This window comes from Zootoca vivipara, chromosome 1 (genome assembly GCF_963506605.1).
Source record: "Zootoca vivipara chromosome 1, rZooViv1.1, whole genome shotgun sequence".
NCBI lineage: Eukaryota > Metazoa > Chordata > Lepidosauria > Squamata > Lacertidae > Zootoca > Zootoca vivipara.
Window position 1 is genome coordinate 67,514,626 of NC_083276.1, and position 10,762 is coordinate 67,525,387.

Below are 10,762 nucleotides of genomic sequence, written 5' to 3' on the forward strand. Positions count from 1 at the left end.
TGTCTCATATACCCAACTGTTTTTATGATAGTAGTTGCAACTAATGGTATGCCTGCAGTTTTGATCTCCTGACAGAAATGTTGATAGCATCGAGCATCTCAGCAGTTATTAGCAATATTTGTAACTACTGTGATACACGGGTAATGGGCAGGGCGGCGAAATGATAAGAGACTGTAATAAGTATTCCATATATTTTTACTTAGGTATGTTGTAAGCAACAAACTAGCCAGTGAGTTCCAAAATGAGCACTAAAAATATTCGTGCTCCTTTTGGATCTAAAGTAAGACAGGAAGAAAAGCTAATGTTTCGTTTTTGGGTTTTTTGCATTCTTGTTCATGGCAGAAGGTGTCAGGGAAATTATTTTCCTAATATATAGCTTCAATCAACTGCCAAAATGCAGCTAGCAGATTTCTACCTTTGCTTACAGTCTAACTACTATTGTTTATGCTCTGGTAACTTCAAGATTAGATTACTGCAATGTGTTATACGCGGGGCTACCTCTGAAGATGGTTCGGAAACTTCAGCTAGTGCAGAATTTAGCGGCCAGGTTGCTCGTCAGAACCAGGGTCCAACTGCACTGGCTGCCAATTAGTTTCTGAGCCCAATTCAAAGTGCTGGTTTTGACCTATAAAGCCATAAATGGCTCAAAACCACAATACCTCAAGGACCACCTCTTTCTACATGAAACCACCCAGACCCTGAGATATCTTCTGAGGCCCTCCTTTGGGCCTCTTCCTCGAGAAGTCCGGAGGGTGGCAACATGAGAATGGGCCTTTTCTGCAGTCTGTGGAATGCTCTCCCCAGCAAAGTTCACCTGGTGCCTTCATTATACACCTAGGGCACAAGGCAAAAACGTTCCTTTTTAACCAGGCCTTTGGTTGATTTGATTGGCATTCTATGCCCTTTTGAAATGTGTTTGGAGGGGCTATTGGGTTGTTGTTTTTATTTTGATTATGTATTTTGTGGTTTTATATTCTGATTTTATTCTGTGAACCGCCCTGAGACCTGCGGGTATAGGGCAGCATAAAAACTCAATAAATATTAAAATAATACAGTCTTTACATATCCATTCAGGTTTTTCTTAATTATTGAATTTCAAGTTCCAACAGAGCCAAAATTGAACTAGTCTTTAAATTATCATTTCCCCTTAAGTAGGGTGGCTTAAGCCTAATTAAGATTCACATCCTTCCCCATTTGGGAGAAATGACCTGAATTTGAAAGAATATCAGTTTTAAATATAAGGGTGCCCCCCCCCCAAAAAAATGGAAAAATAATTGACTCCCTGCATATGCAACCTTGGCTAACAGTCCTAGGCTCAATACTGTATGAACAACAAAATCAAAGTGACTCAATTTCTGTTTCTTACAGCAATAGTATTCTTTGGGATTTGCCTCAATGCATTCAAGAGACTTTACAAAATCACAGCAACAATAAGGTTTTCAAGTCTGCATAAAATAGGTCTCTGCAGAAAACCAGCTGCTGTGATTCTGCTCAGGCAAATGCAATGCAAGTTTACAAGCTCCACTTTTTCATAGCATTTCTTAAAAGTGACAGTGTCTATCAGGCTTACATGTTTTGCTTTTCCACTGGGAATGAATAAAATCCCTTCACCTGCATGTGACATGCTGCCATACTGCAGGGGCGGGCTGACTGCAGACAGGTCCACCCCGAGTATTCTTTAGCTGTTAATCCACATTCCCGCCCCCCCTTCAAATGAGACTGGCGTGGTCCACATGCATATCTGAATGTTTGTTTCAGGAACAACCTCAGTCCTTATCATTCATACCAGTAGGCATCCCCTTCTGCACTTCCCCCTGCCTTCCAATTTGTTGATTCTATCAGGGCTTTTATAGTGTGATACAGGGCACTTAAAAGTGAGTCACCTGACATCATTATGATGGCATGTGATTGACAGATGGGCAGCCTTACCCCCCTCATCAAATTTAGCCTGCAGGGGACAGGGTGAGTAAGGATATGGCCCAGTGAAGGCCTGCAGTTTTCCACCTCTGCTGTAGATCATGCTTAAGGCTGTTTACACAATCTTATTTCCTCATACCTACAGTATGAGTAGTGTTTCTCTGTTCTGAGGTTTGCCAGAGCCAAGCAGAGCAAACAACCTTCTGGATGGTGAGCCGCCAGCTCTCTCAAGAACTACAAGTCCTAGATTTCTTTACCTGTTGCTCATATGCCCTGTGCAGGAGGAACCAAGAGGGAGTGGCATTTTAGTGGCAGCAGGAGGAACTAGAATCAATGAAATTAGTTCTACTGCTAGGATTCTGTCCGTCTGTCTAGGTCAGTAAGGCTGGAGCCCGGATGACTGTTGTTACGTCAGCAACAAAGCAGCCCATACTGGGAGCTGATATAGAAGCTTGAGGCTTCATCACCTGGCTCTTGGTTAGGCCCTGATCTGAGTAGGCATTTCCTTGATTTCCCGCCTCACATACAATTAGCTTTGGCAATGACTCCATTACTTGGCTTCTTGTCTCCCCTGTTGCTGCAGCCCAGGGAGCTGATACGGGGACCAGAAGAGGAGCAGGGATATTCAGATCTGCTGGCTCCCCAAGGTTGTTGTCAATGTGCAGGGCTGCTGCAGCCTCCTCCTCTACTTGCTCCTCATCTGAAAGAACCTTGGGTCCAAAGTCTGGGCAGGGCTGGACCCTGACAGCTTTACAGAGCCCCAAATATATGGGAGCATATTAGTTAGATGTCTGGTCTTCAGAATGCATGGAGTAACTGATGCTGGATACCAGTCTTTAAGCGAGTACTTGACTGTGTGTGTGTGTGTGTGTGTGTGTGTGTGTGAGAGAGAGAGAGAGAGAGAGAGAGAGAGAGAGAGAGAGAGAGAGAGAGAGAGAGAGAGAGACTCCAGCTGGCCAGCACCCTTCTGATCAGGGCCTAAGTCAAAGTTCCAGCGGCCAGGCCTCATCTAAGACATTTATCTAGATACTTACTTAGTATTACTTAGAGACCACCTGCTGGCTGGCCTAATATCTAAATTCCTCCCACCTGTTAAACTAGGGGGCCAGCCTAGTTAATCAACCCTGCAACTGCATTATTTAGCCTACAGCTGGCCCACATCCTGCTGCTACTTACCCTGGAGCACAAAGAGTAAATCATTGTGTGTTTAGTCATTTAGTCATTTCCGACTCTTCGTGACCCCATGGACCAGAGCACGCCAGGCACTCCTGTCTTGCACTGCCTCCCGCAGTTTGGTCAAACTCATGTTCGTAACTTTGAGGACACTGTCCAACCATCTCATCCTCTGACGTCCCCTTCTCCTAGTGCCCTCAATCTTTCCCAACATCAGGGTCTTTTCCAGGGAGTCTTCTCTTCTCATGAGGTGGCCAAAGCATTGGAGCCTCAGCTTCACAATCTGTCCTTCCAGTGAGCATTCAGGGATGATTTCCTTAAGAATTGATAGGTTTGATCTTGCAATAAATCATTAAAGTGAACCAAAATTCCTTGCGGGTCCCAAAGGTGCCAATAAGCAGGGAAGAAGAATCATACAAACCAGTCAACCTACCTCCTCAGAAGACATAAGTCTTCCGCAGTAAGTTTCCCTTACATCAACCTTCTAGTTTTTCCAAATAAACAAGGCCTTTAATGGGTGGTGTAAGAGAAGGGGCTCTGCTACCAGTCTATACTGACCCCAGAGTAACGATGCTTGGGCACTGGGCTGATTTCTATATGGAGAGGGATTATTAATAAAATGTACAATATTTGACTTGTATTTGGGGGGGGGTAGTCTGGTTCTGGTTCTACCTTTTGCACTTTAATTCAGATACCAGAGGATTAATATTTTGGTTGATTGCACTCCTAAAACTTCTGATATTCCTATATCCAATCAAAGTGAATGGGAAAAAGGACTAGGATATTGCTAAATCAGAGGATATGGATGCTCATTTGTGTGTACTTTCTCCTTCCTCTGGGATAGGGTGGGTTCTAAGAGATATGAGATGGAATGCATAGCAAGATAGCATTTATATTCAGAGCCTGAGTTTAGACTTTATCATTGTGAGCCTGTGCACCAAAAGAATAGGGAGGGAAATGATGCTTTGGGCTCCTTGCCCTAAAAGCAGTCTCCATTTATCCCCATAACAGGCACAGGGTAGATAGGAGATAAGATTTTTTTAAAGAGGAATCACAATTCTCTACAGAAGCCTTTAGACACATTTGCAGGCAAATCAAAAAGAACATGAGAACATGAAGAAGATTAAGACAGCGAAAGGACAAAGTTTATACAACCCAGACCTTTCTTTCTGAGGATACTTTAATAGATTGTGTGGGATGGCTGGGAATCTTTATGAGTCACTATTGAATGTGCTCCACCAGATCTGTATTGCGGCCTATCGTTGAAAACACTTTTGTAGTCCCCTGGCAAGTGGGATGGACATTGGAGATTTGTCTGTGGCTTCCATTTTGTTTCATAGGTAAAAAAAAATTAGAAGCTGTGATGCAATCACTTTAGCATAGCTGCCAAGTTTTCCCTTTTCTCGCGAGGAAGCCTATTCAGCATAAAGGAATTTCCCTTTAAAAAAGGGAGAATCTGGCAGCAGTAGAGGCATACCGTGCCTGAGCCATGCGCCTCTCCTGGAAGTGATGTGGTGGTTTGGGCGCCTGCAGGCTCTGCGCTGCCCAAAAGGGCAGTGTGGGGCTTGCGTCTGCCTGCCCCTTCTACAGCTGAGAGGGAGGCATCAGGCAGACTAGCTGCAGGCTCCACACTGCTCAAAAAAGCAAGGCGGGCCTGCAGGGCGCTGGAGTGGAATGGGGCTCGGGCACTGAGGTTCTAGCACACCCTGCCCCGCAAGCGCCTTGCCCCCCCCCCAGGGTGCCTAAGCGGCCAGCTATGCCACTGGGCAGCAGCAGGAGAGCTCAGGAGATGCATCACTTTAACTTTTTCCAGTCCTTTGTGGGATACCTTTGTGGGATACCCTCCAGGGGCTGCATGTTAAGGTAGCAGTCGTTAAGGGAGTTGAGACTGGAGGCAAAGTTGGGCAGTGCAAAGGATTGCAGCTTGTATTTTTGTACAGTACACTGCAATCCAACCATGCAAAAGTCTGGTTTCTGCACATACAAACACACCCTTCCATCCACCATTCTTGGGAGTTGGAAGCTAGGCTGGCAAATGCTGCCATATTTCTCTACCTCTCTGCCAGAAAGAACCCTTTTCTCAGCTTGTGTATTGAAGGGAAGACATGCTTAACAAGATGGATGACCACAGTGATTTGCTGATCTTAAAGTGACAGGCTGGAGTAGATCGGACGTGTGCTACACCCTCCAGATATTGATGGACTATAACTCCCATTATCCAAGGGCCATGCAGGCAGAGGAGGCTGATGGAAGCTGGAGTCAAAGAAGGTCTGGAGGGCACTGTTTGTGTATTGCAACTATCCACATTTACCTGGGAGTAAATTGGACACAATGTGACTTACTTTGGAATAAATTGCCCTGTGAGTATAGTTATGAAGGTGACAGTTCATGCCAACAATTAACTCATCCTATGACCTGAGGCTTGGTGCTTAATGAAAGACTAAAGGGTGGAAGGGGCTCAAGCATACTATTTGAGTTTCACCCTCCACCTAAGTAGGCACAGGAGGTATCCGAAATTTGATCACCAGATACTGTAAATGAACTTCCTCATTTACCTTAAAGGAGTGTTAATTTCAGAGCTCTCCTGGGGCCATTAAAATGCTGCTATTGTTGAAGTGTTGAGACAAAAGTGGGGGGAGGGGGAAACCTAATGTGTGTCATTGAAAACGCAATTATAAAGGACAGCTGTGTGCACCTGGGTTTTTGACCCTGAAGAGCTTTGCAAAATGAAATGCCACAAAACCAGAAGCATCCCATGACAGCTTAATGGAATGGAGGCAAACAAAGCCCACATATGATGGATTTTGAATTGCTGCTACAAATGGAGCATTACGGGACATCGCTCCAATTAATGAGCAGTTTGGTTCATTGGCACCAACTAAAACGACTTTCAAGAGGATATTTACTTAGGGTCAAAAATCATCCCGCTAACATGCTGCTTGAGTAAATGGTCTGTGTGATGGGAAGGATGAGTGATGTGAAGGAAATGCTATCATTTTGGCCACTCCGTGCAAGCTCCTGTGGAAATAGGACAGCTGCGGAACATCCCCAAAAAAGGGCCTGATGACTCTTCAGTGGGTTCTGTATGAAAATAGAACTCATTCAGGCATCATCTAATAATGCAGCACTTGCTCCGAGCTGTGGCATGCTAACCAAACATTAGAAGGTGGCTTACGGTCCATCCAAAAGGCACCTGTAGGACAAAACAGAACTTCTGCTCTCCTGTTTAAGCCACTGTTGAATAAGCAGCGTGCCGTCTTAATATCTGAAATACACTGTATATTTTGTTTGATATTCTGAGTTGGTAGTCTGGTTGCATTGTCATCCCTCTCCCCCGCCCTTTTAATCTCCCTGAGCCATTGTATAGAGGCAGGGCAGAAAATGCACTAACTATGGCCCTGATTCAAATGGTGTTCAGTAAACACAGATAGGGAAGAGCCATAGAGCATCTGCAGTGGAGGCAGAAGAGCCCAGGTTCAATCCCTAACCTCCCTGAAATCCAAGAAAGCTGCTGCTGCTGCTGCTCAGTGCAGACAATGCTGGGCTAGATGAACCAATGGTCTGACTCATTATAAAGCAGCTTCCTATGTTCTTATGCCAGGTTCATGAGAACATCTGCAGGGAGACTCCATCCCTGTAGAAAAGGCAGGATTCCTAATTATGCATGGGGACAGAGCATTCTTGTTTGTTTGTTTGTTTGTTTGTTTGTTTGTTTGTTTGTTTGTTGAACAAGCTGATAAACTGTTTCACAGTCCAAACCCGTCAAAGTGGCACACAATGGGCTAAAAATGAAATGAAATGAAAAAAATACAAGAAAGCCATTTCTATACACTCTGAAACAATAAAGCCATTCCTACAAAGTCTAAAAACAATAATACCATTTCTACAGATGTACAATTAATGTATGGCTGGGTTGCCTTATTAAACTAAATGTCTTCAGTGGGAGGGGGCTAAAGGTCCTGCCTTTCTAATTTCAGCTGGTAACTGAGTCCGGAGCGCTGGAGCTGCCAAGTGCCCAATTTCTAGTACAAATTAAAGAACACCTCTGGGGCATGTGGCACTCACTGTAGTGCCTCGTCCGAGGAGTGCAGCTGCTGGGCAGAGATATAGGAATGGCACAGTCTCTTAGGTAACCTGGTCCCAAGTTCTTTAAGGCTTTAAATAAGAAAAACAAAACCTTGATCTGTGCCCAATGGCATATAAATGTACATGCAGAAGCTCCCTGCAAATCTAATGGGTGCTACCCACCCATCACTAAGCATCTTCATGGAACACATTTTGTATGCCTGAATAGTAGAGTACACAGCTGTGCAGCATAATAGGCTCATAGCTTTTCACACAAAAGGCACACAACAGGCGATTCTAAGCTGTGCCCCTCCAAATGTTGCTGGACTACACTACCCATCATCCCTTGACACTGGCCTCCATTACTGAGACAAGACAATGGTCCAGCACATCCACTGCCACATCTGCAGATGTAAAGGAGTAGAGTTGTGTGTCATCAGCATATTGCTAAGAATGGACTCCAAAACTCCAGATGACCTACAGATGTGGTGACACTCCTATAGGATATCGGCCCTGTAGGAGCATCCTACAGATAGCATTCTTAGGGAGGAGGGAAGAAGAGAAGGAGGATCAGTGTGTAGCACTGTAGCACTGTTTGCCTCAGGCAGCAAAGTGTCTTGAGCTGACTCTGAATTGCCCCTTGCAAAAGATCCCTATGGGACCATTAAAGCAGCTCTAGATCTACTGTGCAAGCACAACACTATTCTCAGGTTTTGCTGTAAGGAAGGAGCATTTTATGGGTTCATGGGAGCAAGCAAGACCGCGAGAGTTTCATTTTATGGCATTATTACACCAGCTGAGTTAGAAGTGCCTCCCAGTATCTGCTCCGCCAACGACGGGAGTTACAAGCCTAGAGCAGGATGCACTTCATAGAAGAAGTACCTACTATTTTGTGGGGTTTCGGTGCTGATGTAGCACGTTCTGTGCAACAATTGATGTCTCCTCCATTCCCACCACTTTCTGTGCTGGTATTTTTAATACGTTTCGGCTAACAACAAAATTCAGTTGACATTTTGCTTACAAGTGTTTGGTACACACCTGACTGCTGGCATTTCAATATGCCAGTCACCTGCAAAAGCAGTCAGAAAGCTGACACCTGGAAACACATTTAGCCAGAGTGGCACAAACTCCTGTTTATGCTGAAGAAAGCAGTTCCAACTGCAAGACTTCTTACTGTACTATTGTAATACTGTGAGAACTCAAAAGAACTATAGCTTTTTAAATAAGAGGTTTAAAAACTTAAAAACAGATGTTTTCTTTACATTGTAAGAGACAGATGAGAAACTTTCTAATAATAAACAACCAAAAGGAATAAACTGCACATACATGGCAATGTTTTGTTGCTGTTATTAGATACTTGGAATAATGCACGTCTGAGCAAAGAGTGACATCCAGTGGATTGTCTCTTATCTTTCCTCTCTTTGATGTTTTAAGCCTTCAGTCAGAGGCTTAATCATCCAACCCCAACCCCTATAAATTGTGTATACATACTGTAGAAACATCCGAATTTAAAAGGTCAATACTCTTCTCACCTCCCCAATACGGAATTCAGGTAACAGAATCCCTAACTGGAGCTTATTTCCATACAATTGGAGCTGGCTTTCACAGGGCGCTATTTGGACAGGTGTGTATTGTGGAATCAGTGTTCTTCATACATAGGGGTTTTCCGCATTATCCACATGGCATAAAAAAGTAAAGGGACCCCTGACCGTTAGGTCAGTTGTGGACGACTCTGGGGTTGCGGTGCTCATCTCGCTTTACTGGCCAAGGGAGCCGGCAGACAGCTTCCAGGTCATGTGGTCAGCATGACTAAGCCGCTTCTGACGAACCAGAGCAGTGCACAGAAATGCCATTTACCTTCCCGCCAGAGCGGCACCTACCGTATTTATCTACTTGCACTTTGACGTGCTTTCGAACTGCTAGGTTGGCAGGAGCTGGGACCGAGCAATAGGAGCTCACCCTGTCGCGGGGATTCGAACCGCCAGCCTTCTGATCGGCAAGCCCTAGGCTCTGTGATTTAGACCACAGTGCCACCCGTGTCCTTATGACATATCCACATGACATAGTTGGCATTAAAATGCCAACCTTCCCCCCCCCTTTTGAAGCAGATTTAATCTTTACATGCAAAATCCAGCATGCTGGTTTTTTAATCTGTTACCCACAACCACTGCCTTTTTTTCTAGATAAAAATGGTGTTGGTTCTCACCAAGCAGTGGTTACAATAAGAGCTTGTTTTGGCACTGGCCATGGCACCAACCTCCCCAGCTGCCTTGCATGGGGGTCCCTTCCAATTTCACAATTCCTCACTCCCTCTTGCCCTTCCTTGTATTACCTGGGGCTCTTGCTGCACTGGGTCTGGAATTGGGAATGGATTCCCAGTTCTTTCCAGGTATAACTTGGCACATTGAATTTGGTGCCTTTTTCTGTCACCAGTCTGATTTTCTACATCTTCCTGGTTTGGAGTGTAATACTGAAGTGTCTAACAGAATGAACAGGGCATACCAGTAGTTTTCCCACTCAGCATCCAGCCATCAGTCAGTGTCACTGATTATAAATTGGACACAGCATATACAGTGCTATTCCTTGGGCAGCCCTGGGAACCATTTACTGAAGAGAACCTCAGCATGAATCCACAAATGGTGACCAACTCTTCCTTCTGGGCATTGAGAACAAAGATTTGCCAAGTTTACCGCAAACTGCAGGGAATTTGGAAGGAAGCGATTGTGAACTTGATGCTCAGCCTTTTCAGAAGGCAGGGGCAGCCACGGAAATTCTCACAGTTTTTGACTTCTGATCCCCAAGTACAGTGAACAGACTAATTTCCTTCCCATGAGGTCTAATCAAATGCCAGACAACTGAACGATGGGGAGATTCAGTAGTGGCCAAAAATAATGGCTACTGTATTTGTTTAATAATCTGAGCCAAAATTTGTGGACAATAATTCCTCAGGAAAGGAAGATGGTCAGCTGTCCACCTGTTGGTTTACAGAACTGATGGTAATGAGAACCATTAATAAAGTCTGGAGATGTGCGTAGCTTCCCCATTTATCCCAGCCAAGATACCTGTTGCTCACAAGAGGAGAAATTTCCTTGGAGAGTTTTTAGATTAGTGGATAAGTGAAGAATTAAAAAGAAAGTTGGCAAGATTCCCAGAGAATCTTACTGGCAAACATCATATAGTAAAAGGTACAAGAGGAGGATGAATTTAACACAAACCTTAAAAAGCATGAGAATTGAAATTGAAAATTAAAATCATTGTTTTGGAGAAAAAGAAATGCAGTTTTGAAATGCACTTGTTTTGTTTGGTGGAAAGAGAAATGGGATAGCAGAAATAATATTAGATCATATTGGAAAATATTTCAGAGAAGGGTGCGTGGGGAAAAATATGTACAGGAATTAATAACCCTAATGGATTCTTCTAATGTAACAAAAATATCAAAATGCTGAAATTCATTTTTATCACTCAATTTTGTAACAATACACTGGGACACAAAATCCAAGAGTGACAAGCCCCAAACATAACTGTTTGGATCCTAAATTATTCCTTCATTCCTGTGTGGAGAGAGGGCATTCCTAGATTATCTCGGGTTTTGTGCAATATTAGCTCA